Raw genomic sequence first — 25,800 nt, forward strand, 5'->3', positions numbered from 1 at the left:
GAAAACCTACAATCTACCTGGCAGATGTGAACGCTCCTCCTACCTCATACATACATGTTTCTAAAGTTTTCAGTTTAAAGTGACACAAGAGCACAGGATTTGCTCTGTTCCCTAATAAGACCATATTTGGGTTTAAAATATTCAGATGTTCTCCCTGTGAATGTGTAGATTTTCTCTAGGTACTCGCAGTGTCCTACCAAATTGCACAACAATGGAATTAATTCACTTCAGTTCTATAGCTCTCAGCTCATTCTGGTAAGGTAGCTAAACCACTCTGACCTGCATTACTGGGCTTAGTGTCTGTTGGCTGCTGGTTCAGTCTCGTAGGAGGACTCCAAAAACCTGACGGACGTCCCACATCTGGAACATTTCAGGGTTGTTGAGGTCATGAGCTCTTTCACTTCCAGCAACACTAATGTGGTGATGCAAGTCAAAAGCACATCGCAGCGCGAGTCATTATGTTTACACTCCTGACCTGGCTGTGACCTGGAAACAACTACCAGCACAGGTGTGTGTGTGTGTGAGGGAGACCAGACTACCTGTAGAGGTGTCAGTTATAGAGTTGCAACTTTTTCGGATTTTACCATCCTTATAGTTGATGTAAATCCCTATTTTTGTTCTCTAAAAGCTTTAGGGCCGCTTTATTTTTCATTCAATATGAGCACAAAAAATTTCTTGACAAACCTGTCATGGAAACTGCACATCATCTGCTCTCGACGGTTCCCTTCCTTCCTCACTCCTTTCATCCTTGTCTTTCTCCTCCTCCTCGAAGCCTCGCAGCATGTGTAAGCAGAAGCGCACGTGCTCCCCTCGCCCTCATTACCAGCTAACTATGCTGTTTGATTAAAAGTGTGTACAGAGAGGAAGAGAGAGAGAGAAAGAGAAAGAGAGAGAGAGCAAAGAGAGGGGGGATGAGGAAGTGTGTGTGCGTGGCGGAGCGCGGGGGGGACAGGCCGAACCTCCATAATTAAGATCACTTCACAGATTACCTCTGGCAACAAAAGCGCGGCAAGCGGTCGCCCGCAGCCTCAGAAATTAGATGAAAAAGGGGTGTTGAGGAGGAGACTGACCTCTGCCGGGCTCCACATGAACACAAGTAACGGCTGAATCAAACACCCCCCACACGCACACAAACCACCACCCCTTCCCCAGCCGCCCCCTTCCTCCCAACATGAACTGAGACACACATACACACACACACGCGTGCAGGTAGTGGTACACGCTGCAGTCGGAACGACAGCAAACCGTGGGAAAGCATACATCTTCCAGGGAGAGGACGACACCACCACCTGAGGGCTGACACTGACACATGGCTGCTAAGCACACTATCAGCAGACCTGTCCACCAGCAATTATGATATACTTTTTGTATGGGGGGGTGGAGGGAGGTTTGGAACGCAAATTGCCACTTAAAAGAAAAACGTTGGTCTCGTTTTAATATGACTAAGCAGTTAGAGAACAACGGTAATGTAAAACCCAAGTGAAATTCCTTGTTCATGGACACAGTCTGGGCCAATAAAATTGATCCTCATGTAGGTCAGTCTACCAAAAACAATGAAGATTCATTTTTAGTCCCAGAGGAAGTTCTGTCACCCCCCCTCCCCACGACCCCTAACCCACCCGCTCAATAAAACTGATGGAAATTCTTTCATTTCTGGAGCAGGATAAAATTCTGAAACTCTCAGCAAATACATAACAGCAACAAAAAACTTGGTCAAATTGGGCCACCTGTCTTTCCAATATCACCATGGGCAACACCGCCATGGTCCTCTGGATTGTCTAAATGTATCTATGCTTCCTTTCTTAATTCTTGACCATGCTGCACATATATATATATATATATATATATATATATATATATATATATATATATATATATATATATATATATATATATATGTCATATTTTCTCTCATTGGCTACCAAATATACTACTTCCAATTGAAAAACTACAGAATTCCCTTAGTTTGTAAAGTCGTTCATATAGAATCATTTGATGCACCTGTAATATTTAAAGAGGCTGAATTATGTATTTTCCAGGCACATAGGCACATTTTATAGCACAATCAAGTAACTGTTATCATCAATTATCTGAAAAAATCTGTATGTATCAAAAACAACTTAAAACTTAAAAGACATTTGACTTTGCATCATCATCTGACACCTTGATAGTGGCCTCTGTCTCTTTAAGATACTGCTCTCCTTTCAGATACTCACACTTCAGCAAGTTATACAAACAACACTTCTTCATGCCATCCACTGATGCCATTTACGACTGATCTTAGAAGTGTTGCATTTTGTAAGATAGGCGCAGCAGACACACAGTTACACCAGGTTTGTGCTTGCTATTTGCTGCTGCTGCTAGTCTGGAGGGGCTGTGTTGTAGGCGCAGGGGGTGGAGCTCGCCTAGGGACGAGGGAAATGGCGCTTAGGCAAACCTGAATGGTTGCCCGGAAAGATTCAAGGATTCCTCTAACATGCATGAAAGAATCAAAGCAACGGTTCAGGTATGTTTTTGATGAAGGAATATCATTATAACATGATACAAAGCCCAAAAAAGTCAACTGTGCAAATTACCTCCCTGCCAGCCATGTAACAAAACAAGCAATAAATCATGAAATAAAATTGAAAGCAAATTTCTACTTTTGCCATTTACATATAGATATATATTTTTTGTATCTTCCAGCCATCAAGTTTGCCATTTAATTTTTTCAAAGGTTTTCTTACAACCTGACATTTGACCAAGTATTGATAACATTCCCGTAGATACTTTCTTTCCCTTAGTTGCATTTACATTTTACCAGCTGATGTCCTGAAACAGTCATTTTACTTTTCTAATGTTAAAAGCAGGAAAATTTGTAAATAAAAGCAGAGTCATTAAGATTTTTTACAACCATATCATCATTTATCAAAAGGATTGCTGGGAAACTAAACAGGTTTAAATCAGCTTGCAAAAGGCAGTGAATTGGCTTAATCAACCTTTTACTTTATTAAAAAAAAATAGAACAGAAATTGAACAATTTCATCTTGTGGATATAAATATATTTAGGTGGTAAACAGTGAAATATATTAATTCAGTGTTAACTTGTGCAAACTAAAACTCCTATGTCATATCCTAAACCCAATATAAAAAAAGAAGTCTGACAAAAAATCCTTTGTAAGAAACTAAACGTCTACATGTGGCATTTGTTGATTTTTAACAGTTATTGCTTTCATGTCGATTTTATTTTGCATGAGGACATTAAGTAATATTAGAATTCCAATTTTCTATTCAACTTAAAATCTATCTGCAGAAGCCAACTGTCAAAGTCTAAGGGAACAATATCTTAAGTTATGTTTCGGTTCCACTTCTGCTCTTTTGCTCTTTATCTTCAAACATTTTGAGCCTCCTCAGTCTCAGTGGTGTCCCAAACTCTTCACCTTGCCCTCCTCAGGTCTCCCACTCCTGCCCTGCAAGCCAATTCTGATCTCTGGTTAAAAAAAAGGGGGCTGGGATGAGGGTTGGGGTTGGGGGGGCATTTACTCTAATCACAGGGATCTAGAAGGAGCGCCTCGAAGCCCTCGGGGGCTGATCGGCAATCAGAGAGATGGAGGCTACAAGAGGGAGAGAGAGAAACAAACCTGAGCTCAACTTCAGAACTGTAGAGCAGACCTCTATCTGCAATCTGAAGCAGTTCTGTCATGAGATTGTCTTGCTGGTGGGTGGGCATATTATGGGCTGAATGGGGGGGATATGAATTGTAGTTCTTTCTGTAAATGTGGAAGACCTAGCTTAATTGCTTAAAGACAGGGTGAGGTGAGAAAGCGTGACACAATGTCTTAGACTCGGGCTTTCAGCGGCTGAAAAAAGGAGCAACACTGGAATGAAAATGTATTCTGTTGTTTGAAATAATAAACCAAATCCTCACTGGAAAAAAAAAGACGTTTGAAAATAAAGTCAATCTGGAAAGCATTAGAGGGTATGAGAGTTAACTGTAGATTTCCAGCGAGACTGTTAGAATCTTTTGCTCAGCTTTGAAGTTAGAAATGCTCTAAGAATTAGTCACTCATTAGAGTTTCTTTAAGATCTTTTCTTCTTATTTTGCATATTACCAAAATGTTAGGACCTATCACAGGACCTTGCGGCACACCACAAAAACACCAAAAGAACTACATTGACAACTGGATTTTATTTAGCTGCTACGTCTGATCTAAAATTAATTCAAAACAAAATAACTGTAACTCAGGGATGGGGTGGGGGGGCTGACCCATTTGATGCAGTTTATATTTTCTTTTAACCGTAAACATATTTTGAGGTTAGACGCCTTTTTCAATCTGTAACACAGTTTTTCACCTTTTACTTTGAAATCCTATCCACATCTTGTTTAAACAAAAGGTGCATTCATCTTTTCAAAGGTTTTTCAGCCAAATTTGGCTCCAAGACACACACTTCTGCCAATTGTAACTCTATATGTCTGCTATTAATTATTTATATATATATTCACCATGTTATAAAACAAGAAATAAACAACTCCTGGGATTGTTTTGAAATCTCCTACAGGACATAAGAGGCCTTGATTGTCCCTGATTAAAAGCAGCTATACGTTGTACACAAATTAATAAAAACATTATTACGTTGTATAAGGATACACAGAAGACATTTTAAAACAAAACAAAACAAAAAAATCACCACTGTGGTCCCGGGCCGAACCGGGACAGAATGATCAAGAGCAACATTTAAAAGCAGGCAGATCTGCCTGCGGATGTTTAAACGTGTGCGAGTACAACAAGAAAAGCTATTAAAAAAAACTCAGCTCTGAGGTGAGGAAAACAACTTGAGCACATGATCTGAAATAATAACGCTGACAAAAATGCCACAGAATAAGCAGCAAAAGACAAAGAGGAAGATAAGCGGGAGCGGTGGGAGGAGGTGAGCCATTTGAAGATGCAAAGGAGAAAAAGACGATTTGAGAAAACTGAAATTGGCCGAGATCAATTAGGTTTCTTTTACCACAGAAGTGGGAGCTCGTCTTATGACTAAAGAGAGGCATTAAAAGAAAGAAGCCTGCCACCGAGGGAATTCTCTCGCATTAGAGCGCTCTCTTTTCAAATCCAACGCCAGCGCTAACACAGATAAATAATAGATAAATTTTATTAGGTTCCCCACCTTGAACAAGACTTTTTAAAGTAGTTCATGAAAGACCGACGGCTCCTGGAGAGCAAAATGCCGTCACACAACTGCACACAAACACACACCACACACACGCACACACACATGTAAAGTGTGTTCTACCTGATTAAATAAAACACCAGGAGGCATCAACTTCACAAGCTGAGGAACGCTTGCCCCCCGCTAACACACGGTTTTAACACCAGTCCTGTTTCTATCTGGACACAAACACTCTGTCTTGATGATATTTTTGGTAGTTAATGGAACAAGATGGGAGTTTTCTTTTGTTGATTTATGATTGAATTAAACAATCTAATAAATACATTAAAAAACATCTGCTGGTATGTAAGAGATATTGAAATACTTTTCTTCCCCCATAACCTTCCAAAGTAACTAAGTTGTTTAGGTGAGTGGTGGTGTGTGTGACAGGTATGAGTAACGAAGTATTTCTCTGCTCAAGCTTTAGTCAGCAGTCATGAGAGCTTGTTTGTACATTCCAGGACTGGAGCAGGTCCAACTTCACCATTTTGTTTTGCTTGTTTTGCTGTTATGCTTAAAAGTGTTGTAGGAAGATTTTTTTTTTTTTTTTTTTTTTTTTTTTTACAGAGGACAGATCTGTTGATAAAGCCGAGGAATGAACTCTCCCTGATCTTTTCCCTGAAGTTTAAAAGAGGTCCTGCGTTCTCTCCCAGTCCCTGAACCTCCATGAAATTAAAACCATGAAGAGAAACTTGCTTTTAACGTCGAATGCGCCGTCCTAAAATAGACGCAAAGTTAAATAAGAAGACATGTATTTACCTTTTTCCTATCTAAAAAAAACGGCACAGTAGCAGTCGACGGTCTCACAGCAGCTTTGCCTCGGAGATGTGGTCGAGGCTGCGCCAGTCGTTTACAGAAGGCTGTGTGTTTAATGCCTGGAATGCTCATTTGCCTTTTGGGTTTACTTATTTACTTTTGCATAAATGAGAAACAGTAATGTGGTATTAAGGGACTTCTCAGGGGGGAAAGCTGTGTTTTTAAATGCAGTCTTTTTTTAAAAATATAAACAACAAAAAGAAAACGCTCCCTTGGTTTGCTATATTAAGGCAGGGTTGATGATTAATGCAGCACAGATTTAATTTTTCTTGATTAATATTAATAATAATAAATTACAAAAATAATGCCAAACATAAAATGAGCAACCCAGCTCCCCTCCACACACACACACATACACACAAATAGAGAGAGAGAGACATGCACCCGCCTTTGCTCAAAGTCATAATATACAAAATGAGCAGCCAGACTAAACCGAGTGGCAAATAATCCTAAATTTCCCAACAGAAAAATAGAAAATGTAAAATGACTGCCTTGATCAAGCGGAGCTGAGAAATCCTTCACAGCAGCCGCAGCTGCAGCGCCACCACTGTCACTTGGAATGAAAACGTAAACCTTTCACAGCTTTCGATTGAGTCTTTAATTCAGCCCGATGTGACATTAAAACCCTTCGCTTGACTTCCAGTGGTTGTGACAAATGTACCGGCGCTTAATGGAGGTGCGCAGACAGGCCGGCATTTCAGTGACTTTTATCAAAGTGAATTTATCAATTCAGGCTCGCAGGATCTGTGGCAGCCGCTTGTTGAGAGGGAAGCCTGCAGAATCTGTTAGGTAAATCATCTCTCCTTTTCTGCCTCTCTGTTGCTCTCCTTCTGCTCCTCGCCGAGTGTTGTTCCCTCTCCCCCCACACCGCCCCGTCATCACTTCTCATCTTCCATTCAGCTTCATATTATTTCCACTAACAGGACCGTTTCCCGCCAAATAGGTGACTTTAAATCGTAAAATTAGCATGTAGTAGTAGAATCTTATCACAATCTAACCTGTTTACTTCTTTTTAAAATTTAATATATGGTTCAAACTCAATGTGGTACAATCTTAGAGGTAGATGACTGTCAGACAGCTACGAAAAAATGCATTTGAAATTATATGTCAATGTGATTAAAACTATTTTGCTCTTTATTGTAGTTGAAAAGAGGAGTGGTTCGGAATGATGTCAAAACAAGCTCCACACTAAACTACAGCAGCAATATATCTTAATAATGCCTCTTCTAACACAAACTTCCAAAAGACGATCATTTGTATATTGTTAATTATGAATCGGAAATTAAGATTCACATCAGGCTCAGGAATGAAAAGAAGAGAAGACATAAAAAAAGACAAACTGAAGGCAGGTAGGAAAAGATTAGGGTTAATATTGGGAAAGCTTGTGGGAGCAGACAGATGGCAAAAAAAAGGAGTGAAAGAGCGCAAGGGAAAGAGCGATAAGAAGGCTGGTGAAGGGTTCTCTCCGGCGCTGCCATCAAAGTGTCTGAGCTACTTGAACCTTGCCCACCTTTCGACTACCTCACTAAGGAGATCCTGCCCCGCAAACCACCTATAAACCACTCGGACACATGATCCACTCGTACAGATGTGGAGTGGAAACACACACACACGCGCGCGCGCGTGTGCACACAAAAAGGCAGAGAGAGAAACCCTTCCTCTCAGACACACATTTTAACACACCATCATTTACCATTAGTCCTCGATTAACAATTGTCTGTTCCACTTTGGAGTAAAAGGGTACTTATCACCAAAAGAGAGCTTACCGAACAGTTTCTGCCGCACTGTGCCGATTAAAATTTTTAATTTTAAATAAATCTAGGACTGGAACATTTAGTAGGCAACGAAACACACAGGTGAAGGTTTCACCCTACGGACCCTGAGGCAGGATGGACAGAAAAACACGGACGTCCTACTGGGACCACAAATGCACAAATGAGAAGAAAAAATTAATTATATATATATATATATATATATATATATATATATATATATATATATATATATATATATATATATATATATATATATATATATATATGTTTATAAGTGGGCTTCAAATAAAATAGAATAGCAGTGCTAATTCATCTTTGTGAAAATATTCGCAGCAGAGGAATTCCGGCAGGCAGGAACGGAATCGTCTCTCCGACAAAAGAGCCATCTTCCCCGAGTAACAAGTTGGTGCAATGAGTGTCGACAGAAGAGGAGCTGAAATCCCCCCCTGGGCTACAGAATATCCCGCTATTGTAGTCTTAACCCGCGAGACCTGGCTGGGAATGTACAGCTTTCACAGTCACTTCTCATCCTATTTGTAGCACTGCCGTTGATGCGCGAGCGCCTGTGCCACAGCAGGTCACTCTTTTTTTTTTTCCCCTCTTTCTGTTCACACTGCTGTCTCTCTCTCTTCTACCTCCAGTCCACACCACCACCTTTCCCTTCACAAACACAAACACACACACACACTCACACATCACAAGAGAGTTTCATAAAAGAGCTTCGCAGATTATTTTGATTGAGCGTTCTTACCCCAATGGAAACGTACGCTTTGTTTTGTCGTGTTTTTATATATATATATATATATATATATATATATTTATTATATTTATTTTATAATTTATTCATTTTTGTATTCATTCCACTGGGGAAGTTTCATTAAAGATCCAATTATGCAAATGAGGTGCTGGGGAAGCAGCTGAATGTGCGCTACAATGGTGTACAGTAATGGTTGGGCTCGCCGTACGGCAGATCCAGGGCCAGATTTATGAGCGCTAGCGAACGGGAAACGCCTCCATCCTTTGGTGAGAACCTCTTGATCATAATTAAAGGTACACACATTCTCCTCAGCTTTCCCACACTTTCACCTCTCCTCTCTCCCCTCCCATTCTTTTCTTTTCAGCCCCCTCCCTGAATATTTTGACATCCTCATTAGCCGGGGTCTGGAAGTTTACAGAGGTCACATCCAAAAACACGCAACGCAGCTAAAGAGCAGACATGACATAAGCCCAGCAGTCGGAGATGCTAGGTGAAAGGGGGCGATAGACAGGACCTTCTACACACACACACACGCACACACTTCCATCTCATGAAGGCTGGAGGTATTTACCACTGTCTTTGCAGAGAGCAGCTGAATGCTAAGTAGCAACAATTCTCTGCTTCAAGACCTCTGATTGATGTGTGCTTGCCGGTTTGTGTTAAGCTGTTGTCTGTGGAAATGACACGGCTGAAAACACAGCGCTCCTCGACGCATCAACGAGAGGGAAAAAAAAAAAAAAACAGCCCTGACATCGCCTGGCACCTCCGTAAATCCACAGTTTGAAGCAAACTTTTAAGAAAAAGGAATCCAAGCAGGACACAAACCATCGGGGAACCACGGCGCCCCAAAGGAATTCCTCTGGGGACGCAGGTGAGAGGACACTAGGCAGAAACCTGGGGGCTTCAACACACTGAACCAATCTACAGACACACACACATTCTCTACAAGTCCTCTGATAAGGAGAAATCACCTCCTCCATACTTAGCTCTCCCTCTTAAGACCAACTGCCTCTGCTCTCCTCTCAGCCTCGCTTCCTCCCTCTGCCCAGACACGCAGACGCTCGTTGTGATGGCACCCTGGCATGAGGGCACCCAGTCTGTCAACGCCTAATCTGCCCCACACTCTTTATTCTTAGATGGAACTGACGTCCATGATTAGCCTCAGCTTCGCCACCTCTGCCCACCCGACCCCGCCGCTCCTCCGCATCCCAACTGTTGGATATTTCTCTTGATTTTTTGTTTTTACCTTATGTACTCAGTCTAGTTTTGAGCAATAATTGGATCTTTGCAGAGACTCTTGTAGTTACTCTGTCTCTCACTATAAATTCATTCAACAAAATGAAATCCTAAGCATGAGCAGAGGCAGGAGGCACCAAACCTGTTGGCTGCTGTTGAAAACGCTTCAACCTGGAGGAAGAATCTATTATTTTGGGAGATTTAATAATGATGGCGAAATCTCGTCATTATTACCCTCACAAGGCAACTTCATGAGGAGCCTGACAACATGCTGCCCTCCCTGGCTTAAACTCTAGAGATCAAGGTCAAGGAGCTACAAGCCCCCCCCACACACACACACACACGCACGCCCCCACACACACACACACCACAGAACACACACACACACACAGCCACTTCGCTCTACCAGCGCAGTAAGGAACACAGCCTGATCAGCAACGAAGAGTGAAACATTTTGGGATTTTTTAAAATCCCATCCAGCACCCTGAAAACCAGCAGGTAACCACAAGAAAAAGAAATAAAAAAAAGAAAACGGGATGAGGGCGAGGCTGGAGGGCTGCTGCTTTCACAATGACTGCACATATCAATTAATGGCTGGCTGATCAGCAGAGCTGGCCTGATCCGGCCTGCCCACCACTGCCCTGATCCCAGTGGATGGGAAAACCTGGCCCTGCAGCCTGTGCAGCTGGAGCCCTCTCCCCATAATTACATGAGAATGGAGGGGGGTGGGGGAGCTGCAGATCTGATGGGGGGGACTCTTGCAGATGCTTGAATCCAAATCACAGGCCATGGTTAAGCATGCATGTTGGCCGTTCCAATTTAGAAACCTCTTTTACACTTAGAATAAAAATGTGATTGTTTAACCAGTCAGTATGCAGATTTCTGACAGCAGGGGCGAGCGGCCTGCTGACTGACTGACTGACTGACTGACTGACTGACTGACTGACTGACTGACTGACTGACTGACTGACAGCCTGCTGAAAGGAGAACTGATCGGATGCCATCTCCTCTCTTTGGCTCTCTCTCCTTCGTTTGCAGCAGAGATGTTTATCAGCGCAGTCAGTCATGGTCTGTGACCCCCCACCCACCTTCCCCAAACACACACACACACTCACACACCCACAAACCCCTACACACACTCTCCACCACCCTCAGAAGCGCCGTTACAGGGCACAGGTGGGAAAGCGGCTGATGCCGGATTGTCGGCAGAGCAGATTTCCAGCTCTGTCAGTCAGAAAGTTGCAGCAGGAGGGTCCGTCAGATTCCTGCTGCCGCGAGAGACGATTCACTCTTCAAATCTCAACCAGAAACAAAATGTATTAATGTTCACCATTTTAAATGCCCATTTTTTTTTATTTTTTTTTTCCTCTGACATTTCTGTGTGTGTGTGCAGTGGCACAACTTATACATTTATGAAGGCAGAGATTTTCAGGTGGGCCTGATCAATCCAAGCTAAACCAAGAACACCTTCAATTCCTTAAAAAGGCCAGGTTGGAAAAGCAAAGCAAGGCCTTTTTTCCCTCCTAAAATATTTCACCTAAAAAAGAATGACAACATGTCAGCTGGTAGGGGAGCAGAGAGAGGAGCTGGGAAAGGGCAGACAGGTCTGAGGCAGCTCTGCACTGTCATCCATTTCATATTTCTCCAGCGATAAAGGACTGAAAGCAACTGACAAAAGGGGTTTACGCCCAGACACTATTTCAGACACAATATCCGCCCTGTGCATACCATTACACAATGACAGCATCCCAGCCTGTACAGTCCATCTATTTATTCAATTTTCCCTGCACAATGAATCCAAGGAGGAAGCAACTTTTTTGGGCGGATGGGGGATGGAAGGAGGCAGAGGGGGCTCGGGATAACTTGGGGAAAGGTTAGGGAAACAGTGTGACGGAGTTTTTGGAGCTATTCCATTTGTCTTCATAAAGCTGGTAGCTGGTTGGAGGTAAAGTGGGGTCAAACTGGTCAGGGGTCAGTTTTACTTCCAGGAAAGAAAAAAAAAAAAGGGAGAGAAAATAACAGCTCCCCACCCAAGACGCTTGGTGTGACAGGGGCTTTAAATGGGATTACAGAGCTCAAACATCCCTGGTGCCACGCATAATTCAATTTATTCTGTGTTAATTCAGAACTGCCCGTTTATTTTCATATATTATTAAAATATGTTAAACATTCTTAAAGTTGAGAGTGTGTTTTTATTTATTTATTTATTTATTTTTACTTTTTTATTACTATTCATTGAGTGAAGATATTGCAGAGAGAATGTTTTTTTTTTTTTTTTTTTTTTCTAAAATCAGGGCAGGACACAAATCTGATCAGTTCACTCCGCTGATGTGATGTGGCCTCATGAGCTGTCCTGCTGCTTTTTGCTCGCGCACACACCGCAACTTTTGAGGGAGACTTTTCCCAACCCGGACTAGGTGTTGTTGTTAAGGCAGAAATAAGACGGCTCCGTCTCCGCGCTTTTATCAGCGAGAACATGAAGCTTTGACGGCTTTTTCATTTCAGAGGTCGATGATCGCCGCGATGATCGGTCCTCAAAATGGCAGGTCTCATCGGCTATTCTACCATCTCATAACTTTGTTTGCCTTTTTTTTCTTTTTTTTTTTTTCTTTTTTTTTAAGGACACGTGGTGCCAAAACTCTAACTTCTTTAGTCCCGCTGTCTTCAAAAATCCCAGCTGCGTGGAATATCGCCGGCTACGGGGGAAAAAAATTAAAAAAAAGAAAGTTTTCCAAGCAGCCGGGACCACGGCCACATACTTCTGTAAAAGTCCCACGCTGTGCCGCTGATCCGTAATGCGCCCACGTCGCAAAGCGGTGCGCAGCGAGCGGCTTTTACGCACAGGCTTTGTGGGTAAAAAAAATAAATAAATAAAAAATAAACAGCAATAATGGACATTAATGAATTTTCTGCTCTGAATGAAACTAGTTCGGCACGCGGAGACTTGCAAGGTGTCGCTTCCGAGCTGCTTCCATCTCTCTCGGTCCCAGCTGCTGTTTTACGACCCCTCGCTCCGGATAATTGCACCCTTATTTTCTAATCATGATTCGGGGAGACATCAGGGGACCCCCGCTGCGACACACACACAGAAACAAGCCTGAGTGAGCCCCCGACCCCCCACCACCACCCTCACACACACACACACGCACACACACCCACTCAGAGCCCCCCGATAAGACCTCTTCGCTTTCAGCTCCACACTTCTTACCTTCTATTATTTGTTTATATATTTGGGGGTTTTTTTGTTTGTTTGTTTGTTTTTAAATTCGCCGACTCCGGTGCGTAAACGCCGCGTCGAGACCAACAGTGCTCAGCAAACAGCGAGGCATGTCCGTTTGATGTGACGGGATCATGTTGCCGCCGCCGCTGCTGCTGCTGCTGCTGCTGCGGGGACGAGAGTGTTGTGGGGGGGAAAGTGCGCTCAGGACGGGTTACAGACTGTCCGCTCCACGCTCGTCCGCGTATTCCGACTTGAACATAAAGAAGAAAACAAACAAGGCTTTTATCAGGACTTGTCCCCTCGCTCTCCGGTCCGGCTCCTATCGGCGGGCATCAGCAGCGTGTCCCGTCCATCTCTCAGCTCAGACTCCCCCTATATGGCGGCTGGAAGAGGCGCTCTGCTGTAGAGAGCAGCGCCGGCTGCTCCTGCGGTATCCGCCGTCAGAGCAGCTGATGAACCCAGCACTGAGCGGAGCAGCGAGCCCCCTCCGCCCCCCGCGCCACCTTCTCCTTCTCCCGGTCCTCACATTTAGACAGAAACAAAACGCTCCAAAAATACATCCGAGATCCTGACCTTGAACCGTGCGGAGAGATTATTTTTTATTTAAATTAGAATAGTAAAAAGAAAGAAAAGAAAGAGAAAAGCAACGTGCCCTCTGCTCTAAGCCGTGAAGGCGCAGCCAGCGGAGGCTCGGGGCGACCAGAATTGGCTGGCAGAGCTTTAACATCCCTCCCTGCAAACACACCAAATAACTCCAAAAAAAGTGACATTCCTTACCTTTCAGGACAGCTGTTCCGGCTCCCCGTCCTCCCCGTCTCCTCCTGGCCTTTAGAAACTCCTGGATAAATGAGCGTTTCCTCCTCTGCGTCCCGAGCGTCAGTCACCGCTAAAGAGAAGTAATGAGTGATAAAAATGACGCTCATCTATCTGCACTGTAACCTTGTGGCGTATTTAATGTAAATAAGCCTCATTGGGCTGCGGGTCCCCGCGCACACAGACGCAGGACCGCTCCCAGGGGAGCCTCTCTTTTACCTTTTCAGGGTTTTTTCTCTCTTTCTTTCACCGATTCAAAGGATTTATTCCCGCTGCGCTAAAATGAAATTATTAGAGAATAAAGACGCGAGTGCGCTCTGAGTTAAAGCGTGGCGAAATTTCTGCGCAGGTGCTCGAAGGTTTTTTTTCGTTTTCTTTTTTTTTTTTTTTTTTTAAAAAAACCCTGCTCTTTCAGGCTGACTCAAACACTAATGCCAACAGGAACTTGGAAGTTCGCACAACTTTTTTTTTTTTTTTTTTTTTTTTTTTTTTTTGAAGCGGTGAATAAAAGCACATGACAGAAAGACAGAACGACGTCCCGCAGACGGAGGAGTGTTTCCTGCGACTAAAAGCTGCCCTTGCACCCTGTTTTTGATATATTATGGTTCCTTATGGGGGGGTAGAGACAGGGGGGAGGGGGGCTGGAAGAGGCTGAATAATGCAATTATAGATTCAGTGTCCCAGCGTTGACAAAAGACAGGGCTTCAATAGAGGCTTTGTTGGGGGATTATATAATGATTATGGGGTAATTATGGGAACGGTTTGGTAATAATAATAAAGAGGGAAAAAGTATATCAAGTACTCTCCTGGACGGACAGCTTGTTTTCTGTAATGTTAAGTGCATCACAGAGGAGAGTGACAGACAGGCAGGCTGTGCTGCTGACAGCTAGTGGTCGCGCGCAGCCTTGATTATTCAAAATGTCGCACCGACAGACGCATTAACGCCGCCGACAGAGGATCGGGTGGCCGCAGAACCGGACGTGGGCCCGCAGAGGGGATGCAGCGCGGGGGTCGTGTTTATAACCCCCCTCCACCACCACCACCTCCACCACATAAGTCAGCGCCGGGTCACACGCACTCGGGACACGCACGCGCCGCTCCAGAGCTGTCCGGAGAAGGAGCACGCGGACGGTCATTCCGAAGGATAGCGCGCGGCGCTCCATCTGTGCGTGGGAATAATCCGCAACTCGCAGCGTGTTAAAACCATTATTACTTTAATTGCATTCAGGAATTAACTGCAGCCTGTTCGGAACATTTTTCCATCCAAAAAAAAAAAAAAAAAAAAAAGGAAAAACAATCTGACTTTTTTTCCCCCACATTTGATTATAGTTCACTCTTGCTTTCTCGCTCACTCTTTTTTATATATATAAAATAGGTACTTGTTGCTCACTTTTTCTTCCGTCCTTTTCTTTACCTTCCAACAGGAAACATAATCACATTTAAACATTCGCACTTCTTTCTTTGCTTAATGCATGGGATTTCTATCCTCCTAACTAAGAAAATTTAACTTTTCGCTCCCCACATCCAGAAATTAGCATACCCATTCCCTACATAATGCGGCTATCTCTGTGGCAGTGATAGCAGCGAGCGGCAGGGTGTTTCTTTACCGATTCTCCATGGATCAACGGCGCGTCATCAGAGCCTTTTGAGCTTGTTATAGCAAGTCAAGTGATTCTTTATCGTCTGACAGGCCTGACAATCCATCGGGGATGGGAAAGCAGGTCAAAAGGAAGTTGCAATATGGACTTAAGCATGCTAATTTCCAACAATGCATTGCGCTGCTGAGTGCTGTCCCTCTCGCCATACATACAGTAAAGTGACTGTTTCTGCAGATGTGCTGCACAGACTCAGGGATGTGTGGCTCCTCAGTTAGAGCAGGGTTAAAAAGTGGGCCACCATGATGATGAAAGTCCAGCAGAATGCATTGTGCTGGTAGTTATTTTTATTATTGGTTGCTGTTCTGACCCAGGGATGTTTACACTAAAGGAACAAAAAAATATTTCCACCATTTGTTTAAGGCTATTTATCTGCATTTTTTTTTTTTTTTTTTTTTTTTTTTTGGCATGTAAATGTAACTTTTTTGACACAGTAGTTATTGCGAGTCTGAGAAAGTTTTTCTGGTTGGTTTCAAAAAAGGATCCAGGACAGGGCAAAACTTTTTGTCCTATAGTTGAACCAGGATGAATTTAGTTTCAGTTCATCTCAACATCTAGAGAAAAGCTCATGGCGAGCTTCAGGCAAGTGAAAGTCCTGGCAAGAAATATGGACTCAACACTCACACTGATACTACAAATATATATATAACATCTCAATGTTCAGGGATTTTAAAAAACGTACTTAAAAAATATTTGATATTTTTATAAGTAATGCATAGTTTTGTCCTTTACAAAACAATAGTCACACAATGTTGAGTAAAAAAGTAAGAATCATGTGCTAAAAAGACACAACTACTACTTTGTCACATCTTTTATTTTTTGACATCTTAAATTGTCAGAGGGATGGACTTCACTGATAAAGACAAAAACAATATTTTTAACAAATCAGGTTCCAAAATGATCATCTTCAGCTACTCTTTTTTTCTCCTCGTTTCCACCAGAAATCTTTATTTTACTGACCATGTCACTGAACTGATCTGCCTGTCCCGAGGAAAAGTTTGAATGGTCGTTGTTCAGGAAACAGATTCTTCATTTTCATCATCATCATCAATCATCATCATTTCTTTGAATTGATGATATGGGAAAAGTGTGTCCACCTGTGGATCTATTTAATATCTTCAGTGATTGTGGGATTATCTTTAACAAGTTTCATTTAAATGAACAAAACAAACACCCTGCTAGTTAATTTTTTTCTGATATAATTCTTTTTTGTTTGATTGTTACTAATAAAAATATTAAAAGTTGCGTGCAATTTCAGTCAGGCCCCTTAGTTCCAATGCCTGCAAATAAATTCAACGCAAATGTTTGTCTTCATAAGTCAACTAATTAGCCACCAGAGTTCACCTGTGTGTGATTCCCAACATGAACCCGGTTCGTCTGTGAAGGTCTCAGGAGTCTTTTCAAGAACACATCATCATGGAGATTAGAGCGGTCATAGTGGTCAGAGCGGTCAGACTGCTCAGCGAGGAAGCTGTGGAAAAGCATAATACAATGTTAGATTATGAAACGATGCCTGGAGTATGGAACTTTTATAAATAATAGCTTCTTTTTTTTTACTTTTTGTTAAAACTGACACTATGTTGTGGCAATATGAGGCAGAAAATCTGTGAGAAAAAGAATCCAGTTCCTCCTCCTGCCAGTGTTCCTACTGCCATCTAAAGAAATACACCGCTCAGTCAGAATCACCAATCAGAGCCAGTAGCAGGGTCTTAGCACCTCCCCTTTCTTCTCGGCTGCGCTACAGCTAGTTCCCCACAATGCAGCCTGTTGTGATGATCAGGCTTCATGATGGGGAGTTCGGCTCTTTCGGTTCCAAAATGGCTCTAAATTTATTATCATCTGAAGCCCCATATTTTATAGTTTGGTAAATAGGAAAGTTTGAATGATAAACCTTTTTGTATTCAATGTTCTTTAAATAAGAAGTCTTATACTCCTTAATTTAAGTATTTGTTCCATTACAAAAGCAGATATTCTTACCTTTGTATAATATTTTAATCAAACTTATTTATTTATCTTTTTTTAACAGATATAAATTGACACAACACTGCAAACAAATCTAGTGAAGAGACCTTTCCAACGCATCACTGCTGATGCTGGTTAGAATGGCCACCAATGATGGTGGATGACTTGTTTTCCCCTAATTTTATGTTATTTCTCCACCATTAGAACATTTAGCAGTGCATTCATGACTAAGACCCTCCTCCTGGCTCTGATTGGTTGTTGCTGGCTGAGCATTGTGTGTCTGCAGATGGCAGTAGGACTAAAGGGAGGAGATGGAAGAGCTTCGTTCTTTTCAGATTATCTCTCTCATACTGTCAGGACATGGTGACAGTTTTAACAAATATGTAAAAATCATATTATGTATAATAGTTTCATGCTGCAGCTTCAATAAAAGAAGGAGCTAGCATTCCCATGGTAACTCTGGCAGAGCAGACAACTCAGATCTCTCAATAGACAAATATTAGTGGCACACTCCACTTATGGAATAGTGACAAGAAGAATGTTGAAATAAATCTTGGTATCAACAGCATCATGCTGTTAGGATACTCTTCTTTAGTAGGGCCAGGATCTGAAGTGCAATATAAGAAAGTCCTGGAAGTGTCTGCTTTCAGGGGGGAAGAATTTATTTTTTTGATTAAAAAAAATATATATGATTTGTTCTTTTCTCTCCCTGCATCTACTTTGTGCTCATTCAGCGTTTCGGGATGGGATGCAAAGCGGGCGCTGGCCGGCGGTCCAGACGGGTCGCGGCAGCCCTCTTGCTGCCCTGACAGTGACGAGCAGCTGAAGATGTCTCCACTCACTTCCCTTCTGACCTGGAAGCCGTCCAACGCAGCGCTCCAAAAACAGGCTTTCCTCTGTTAACTCCTCGGGCAGATTCAGATCGCCCTGCCATCTCTGTCTAACTCTCAGTCTCTGTCCAGATGCACAACATTTCTGCTGCCCTTCTTGCTAGTAGGTAAAAGGGGGCAAAGGCATCAGTCAAAGAGCACTTCATGGGAACAAACTAATTCTGGTGCTTTGTTTGATTGTGGTCATGCGTGTCTTCATAATTTAGAATTTATGAAGACAGCAAGCATCTTTAAAGCGGGCCTGTTTCGATTTAAATGCAAACATAGCCAAGACACACACTTCGGCTTTTCCTCGGTGGAATAGAAGCGCTTTTTCTCTCCTTCAAATTGAGTTCCTCAAACTCTAATTTGGAGCAGCCCTTTGATGAACTAATGTTTTCAAACTAGACTGCTATAATGAAAAGGGAGTGAGTGCAATTTTAAACAATCTGAAGCTCTGAACCTTCTGTGACTGTAAACTGTAAAAATGAAACTTTAGAATTTGTATCAGTTACATTTGAAACTTCTGACAGCACCTTAAATAACAGCCAGGAGAGCTGGATATGGAAAATGTTTACCAGATCAGTTTCATTTCCACCCGCAACCGTCTCCACCGGCGACATCAATTCTTCATGTGAGGCATTTACATTTCCAACAAATACACACAGAACATGCCCTGCTGTCTCAGGCTCTCCCTTGATGACCGGGGTCAACGAGTGTGCATGTTTGTCAGCTCTGATCGTTAATGAAACGCTCACACAAATACAGCACGGGCAAATATTTAGAGGCCAGCCTGGAGATTTCATCACAGACGAAGCCGTGACTCTTCGGGGAGCGCTAGATTACTTTATTTGCCAGGAAAGAGCATATACTCAAGATCAAACTTGTCCGGGGCCTTGATGAATGTGGAGGAGCAGGAAGTATTCCGCCTTTGACCGATAACCAGTGTGATTTTAATTTAAATCATATGAATCAATGTCTGGCCAGAGCAGAAATAAAATGTATTTAAATGAAAACATCTGACTCTAATTGTTAAGAACAATGTTCTGCATAGTAGGTCTAGATTAACCTTGTTTTGATACTGATTTAATTTCTATGTGTTTGTGTAAGTTTATACAGGCCTAGTTGGAGAAAGTCATAGCCCTGCTGTTTTACACTAAAAATACATGATAGTTCCAAAAGTATTCGCTTGTCTGCCTTCACACATGAGAACTTGAGTTACATCCTGTTATTAATTTTTGTAGTTTGACATGAAGCTGGCCCAACGTGAGCTTCCTGAACCACATTTCTGAGGTCGGACACTAATAATGCACAAAAAGACTTGCACTCTCCACTTTAACATTGCTTTGATGTCAGGATTCTGTACAGATCAGTCTAGTCTAGGGATCCACCAATCCAGAGTTTTCACTTCCAACACAAATATCTGAGGTTTAGTATCAACTGATACTGATCTGATACACAAAAACAGGATTGACTGAAAACATTTCTTTTCTTAAACACAGACATAAATCCTCTGAATTATACCCTTGGTCAAACATGTAAAAAATAAACAACCCTTCAATTAGGGTTGTTCCCTTCAATTAGAAATAGTAAATATTACGTAAAATAAATAATAAGGCATGATGCTGCTCAGAGCACATCATAGAAGTAGACAGACTAGATCGGTCTAGAAGCAAACACACAGCCAGCGTAAAGTCAAAACATCAGCAGTGTGGCTGAGTGTGCTACTTCTGGACAGAGCTGGTGTCCCTGTTATCCAGATCATACTGGTGGCCCGGGGTTCAGAACTGCTCCTGTTTCACCCTGCGCTTTATTAAGGCTGAGTGTGATTTTCCGTGTCTGAGGTTCCACTTGTAAAAGCTGCTGGCCAGTTTTATAGGATTATCTAGACATAGAAACATAGTAACAAGACAGTGTTTAGGTTTGACATATTTGAACCGCTCAATATTTGACCCAACTTTTCCATCTTCATACAACGGGATATTTTATCTTAGTTTCTGAGGAAATTCTGATTCCCCCACTACAGAGCAGAGACACTCCGAGACTACAACTCCTGTCATCTTACCTTTCCACTAAAGTCCATATTTCTTGGATAGAGTGCTATCATATTTTAGTATTACCTATCAATTGGTTTCTAATCACAGTAACGAGGCAGCTAGCTGGCTGGTGACAGAGCACTAACGGCCTCGTAGGGAACATTAAGGAGGTTGGGTTATGCACTGAGCCGTTAACTATCTACAGGCACCGGCTAATGGCTCCAAATGACCTCCTCTGTGGCTATTAGCTCATAATTAGAACCTGCAGACCAGTGGTGACCTCCGCCGGACACACGTGATTACTCCCTTTCCCTGTGTTTTGCCTTACTCTCACCTCCCATCCTTCACATTTGAGCTCCACTTCAATATCCCATCCATTTCCCTGGATTTCTTCCTTGTGGTATTCCTTCCCTCCTTGTCTTTGTTTCCAAACTGCAACAGGATTACATCGGCTCCCCAGTGGGATAACTACCAGTAAAATATATCTATTTATAAGCCCTACTACTAAAGTACTTTAGCATAGATTTTTATTGTGTTACTATTTTCAATGTTATGGCACATTTATTGATTTTTAAAAACAACAAAACAAAACAGCACTGATGGTTAACGTTGCATTTACCTTGCTTGCAGATTTGGCTGCCTGACCCTAAAATAAGCAGATAATGTTGCTCTGTACCAAAACAGAGGAGAAAGAGCACCTTCCAGCCACACCACAAAGGGATTCTGTCACCCTAACCCTGGTGTTCACTACAGCAACTGTCTCCCATTACCCAGGACAAAAGAAAACCATACTAGTGTCAGCTCAGAAACAGCAGGAAATCAGTGAAGACAACAAAAGGAATGTGATGATTTGAGTGTAAGGAAAAAATGCTACACAGTACCAGTTCTTTGAAGGGCAGTATTATGTGTCTTCCAGACATACAGTGCCATTTTATAGCATACTCAAGTAACTATGTTACCTTCAGTTGTCATAAAAATGTTACATATATCAAATCTGACTTCAAAGAAATTTGACTTTGTGATTTTTCACCTTGACATTGGGCCTCTCTCTCTTTAAAAAACTCCTCTTATTTCTGAAACTCAAGCCTTCAAGAAGTCGTTATAACATGTCTCCTCTTTTAACCTTTCAACAATAATTTTACCAGCATTCACTGAAAAGTAGCTCCTTTAATAAGCTCACCAGATATGCAGTTCCACCAGGTGTTTGCTAATTGTTACTGGCTAGTCTGCAGGAGCTGAGTGGGAGAGTCACGGGGGAGAGTGAAGTTATGAAACTGCAGCTCTGAGGAGGAGCTGTAGGGGGCACAAGGTTCCCCCATAACCATGGAAGATTAAAGGATTTCTTAAACATGCATGAAAGAATCAATGCAATACTCCAGGTATTTTTTCGATGAGGGAATAAAGTCATAACATGATTTAAAGTGTTATGTGAAAGCTTTAAAGCTTTGACAAAACACTGCCCCTTTTATTTATCAGCAAACCATCGCACTCCTTTATTTACAGATTTTTTAGGCTCTATTTTCCTTGAATAACAGTAAATCTGGAGGAGAAAGCAGAGAAAGTTGTGGAAAATGTTCTGAGAGCAGGAATCAAACCCAAGACAGTTGAGATAAGGACTACAGCCTCTGAACACACAACTCACTGATTTGTCCAGCGCCACAGCAAATGATCTCTGATCCTGTGGAAATTATGTGGGATATTTCTAACTAGCAGTCAGGAACAAGACAGCCTTGTGATCCAACTATGGGATGAAAACTAAACACAAAGCAGAATCCTTCACTTTGGAAACAACAGGTAAGTTTGCTCACTTCAGATACAGATGAAGAAGGTTGGGGAGAACATTTCACAGAGAGGATACTCTGCTGGAACTGTCACCAACACAGTAAACACAGCTGCTCTATCTTTGACGGTGTCACTGGTTTGACACAGCAGCAAAGTATGTCAACGTAGGTGAAAAAAATAACACCAGCATTCAAGTTTACTAATGTAAAAGAAACCTGTCTGTCTGCAAAGACACCCGTCGAACTTCTTCACATGCCCTGCTGCAACCTCAAATAAATTTTCTGAACGTGGGGTTCTGTGTTCAGCCCACCTGATGTCAATGATATTCCAGCTGCAAATCATTTGGGTCATGTCTCTACCAGCTTTTCTCATATAAGCACTGACATTTTTGCCCATCCTCCTTTGTGAAGAAGCTAAAGCTAATTTAAATTTGTCCATTAGGTCGTTGTCCTGCTTCTACGGCCATCAACATAAACAAGTTAACGCACACGATTAATCTGAACATTTTAATGCATTATCACATATTACAGATTTATCAAATTAAACCAAAAGATTTATCGACACATGGGGAGCAGCGAATGACAGTGAAAAAGAAAGCATTTCACAATCGCAGACAGCAACAAATGTTGGACACTTTTCAACCTTCTTGTGTTGACTAGCAAGGCTACATTTGCACATCTACATGTACGAGCTCAAAATTTCACATGTACGAATTACGCTGGTGGCTCTGCTGGACAAATGACTGTCGCCTCATCACCAACGTTCCTTTGGAAATGAATGCAGAGGGAAGTTTCTAATTTAACATTTAAAACAAAATTAATTCCTTTAAACCTCCCTGAATATAAAAAATAAAACAGAAAACTGAGAATCTTCATACATGATTGGTTTGATACAATAAAACATTTTCTTAAACATTTTTTGAAAACCTCAATACAGTGGTATTCAGTGATATGGGCTGTTTGGGCAGTTGCCCAGGGTGGCAAAAGAAAGGGGTTGGGCACCCAAGAACAAGAAAATAAAATATTTTATCTGTCAGAGCTTGTCCACATCACCATAAGTACCACAACTGCATACATATTTATATTTCAAGCTTACAAAGTTGGACATAGTAATTAATCACAGAGCTAGAATGCGATTAATCTGATCAAATTTTTTAAGTGATTGACTGCACCACCCGCTTCACTCCGGTCATGTTTTGTGCAGCGTCTAACCGTTTCCATTCAGGATTTCAGCTCCATCTGTATTCCTTCCAAATCTGAGCAACTGTCCAATTCCTACAAAGGAGAAGCATTCCCACAGCATGATGCTGTCACCTCCATATTTAATTGTGGGCACATTGTGTTCAGACACCTTTGTTTAAAGCTCACTAATGTTCTCCTATGAACATGAAGCCTTCCAAAAGCTGTTGCATTTTATACTTAAGTTAAACAGAAGTGGACCCTATTTACAAATTAGGTGAGTTATTAAGTTGACTTTTGAATAACTTTTATTTAAACCTTGCTTTTTTAAGAAATATAGTGAGTAATTTATCTGATAAACAAGCGCATCATTGCCATGTTGTGAAAACTGTGGTAAAACTGAGCTAAAAATACTTACGAGACCCATACTTATAAATGAGGTCCAATGGGGTTGGAAGCAGGATGAGTTAAACTATCTCAAGGTCTTACACGCCAGTTCATACACACATACCCCACATGTTCCCACTTTTATTCAAAGAGTTTTGAAGCTTCTGTATCATCTTATAGAGGCTTCTATTAGAACGACCCAAATTTCAGTCGTCCTATAACAAAATGTCCCAAGAAAAAGCATGTTTGTGGTTGTAACCCAAGAAATGTGAAGCTGTCCACCCAGCTACAGGCTTCATGTTTTTGTTAATTCTTCCACTGGCAAAACACAATAACTTCAAAAGAACAGTTGGTTGATTTTAAATTAAAGCATGAATGTAACAGGTTGTGCTGTTTGACAAAAACCAAGTTATTATGTCACTCCAATTGAAACAAGGAGGTAAGCAACAAAACATCAACAAAGTATGAGAACCTGTACCAAGGAGAGTATTATTTATTTATTTATTTATTTATTTATTTATTTATTTATTTATTTATTTATTTATTTATTTATTTATTAATTAATTACTTGTTTGTTAAGACAAATGGAGGCCTTATATTTAATTTACAAGAATACTTTTTTTCTTCCTATTTGTCCGTGCAGTAGTAGTTTAAGAGCCGGCCACGTCCCCCTCTACAAACACAGGTCTGGCCTGAGAGACAACCTCTCACTTTGAGTTTATTAGACCAACTCAGCGCGCCACAGGCAGGGAGAAGAAAATACACAGTCTCACTTGGCCCCTCTGCGCTGGGTCAGGCAGCCTACAGCACACAGCACTCTGACATAAAGAAACGGTATGGCCACTGTCATTGAGGAACTCACCTGAAATCCAGGTTCAGTTCGCTCTCTTGTCGTCTTTCACCTCACGTTGCTTACGGGCTGTCCTCACCGCTGGGCTGGAGGTCACCAGCCAGCCAGGAGAAGAACGAAGTTCCTGCTGTAGAAGCTCAACTGTTAAAGAACGGTTCGGCTGTAGCATTTAGAGTTCACGTCCAAAGAATGTCATACACAGTAGCCTAACACGGCACCGATAATTTGGATTGTAGCCGAGTATGGAAAGCCAAATGTGCCGCAATTCAATAAATCAATACATCCCAAAACTGAGACGTGTACACTTGAACATTTTATTAGGGCTGTTGTTAACGATTATTACAGTAATCGGGTATTCTATTGCTTATTCTGATGATTAATCAACTAATAGAACAAAAAATGTTTTGATAAAATAAAAAATATTGGTAAATATTTTACTGCCACAACAGCTGTATTATTCTCGGGTATCAACGTCAGCCCAATTTTTTATATATACATTTGAGCATCCTTAATTACTTTTCTGTAGTTTAGAAAATTAACCCGTAACAATAGTAGCTCTCTTTTAAAGTTAACTTGGAATGTTTTTTTTTTTTACAAAAATCTGAAATTGCATTCAATTTAATATAAGAACCAGGCTCACAATAACATTGTTTTGTTTTTCGACCTTAGCAGAATATTGAACAACAGTGCAGGAAGCAGGTCAAATATTAGACACCTGTACAGAATCTGGCCAACTCACACAGAGGCAGACATCACTGTTAGACACTTGTGATCAAACAGGAATAAGTCAACCCTCTTTGACACGTTAGAAAGAGTAATGCCACTGAAAGCAGGGTTATTTCTGGTGCACAAAGGCTGGAAGAAATGCAGCTTTATCCAGCAAGAAAAGAGAAAGATGTTAGCAATTGCTCCTCTATGCCATCCATTTCCTGGAGATGGCCGCAAACCCTTGGACACACTTAATCAGGAAAAGGGCACACCTCCAAGTACCCATTCTTTTGTAATGGCATTACACTGCACAAGTAAGATTTAGAGATCCCTTAATGTGGCAGAGTCTTCTGCATAAAAGTATATACAAAGGTTAATATTGCAATAATATGTTCCTGGAGGGCATTGTAATCATTATCTCTCTGGTGGTATCAATTAGAAGCACTTTACTGCAGGTAATGACTAAGATTCCGGTACAAAATGACATTATTATTATTATACCCATCTATAATTTCAGAGTGGATACACAAGACATGAGGGGGGAAAAAAAGAGAAGCTTAAGTTCAACC

The 25,800-nt window shown here is 41.7% G+C and overlaps 1 protein-coding gene across 4 annotated transcripts in view; it reads right to left on the reverse strand.

The window, feature by feature from the left end:
- The window catches only part of znf536 (zinc finger protein 536), a 236,756-nt gene extending 212,024 nt beyond the window's left edge, over nucleotides 1-24,732 (reverse strand). For 2 of the 4 annotated variants that reach the window (XM_044142938.1, XM_044142947.1), the window contains exons 1-3: nucleotides 24,536-24,732; nucleotides 16,804-16,930; nucleotides 13,769-13,877 (exon numbers count right to left, since the gene is read on the reverse strand). The gene's annotated coding sequence lies outside the window, so the exon portion shown is untranslated. Of the gene's footprint in view, nucleotides 1-12,979; nucleotides 13,729-13,768; nucleotides 13,878-14,023; nucleotides 14,271-16,803; nucleotides 16,931-24,535 lie in introns of those variants that run through there. The other 2 variants (XM_044142959.1, XM_044142955.1) reach the window with 2 other exon arrangements.
- Nucleotides 24,733-25,800: the final 1,068 nt, after the last annotated feature.

This window comes from Gambusia affinis, linkage group LG02 (assembly GCF_019740435.1).
Source record: "Gambusia affinis linkage group LG02, SWU_Gaff_1.0, whole genome shotgun sequence".
Classification (NCBI taxonomy): domain Eukaryota; kingdom Metazoa; phylum Chordata; class Actinopteri; order Cyprinodontiformes; family Poeciliidae; genus Gambusia; species Gambusia affinis.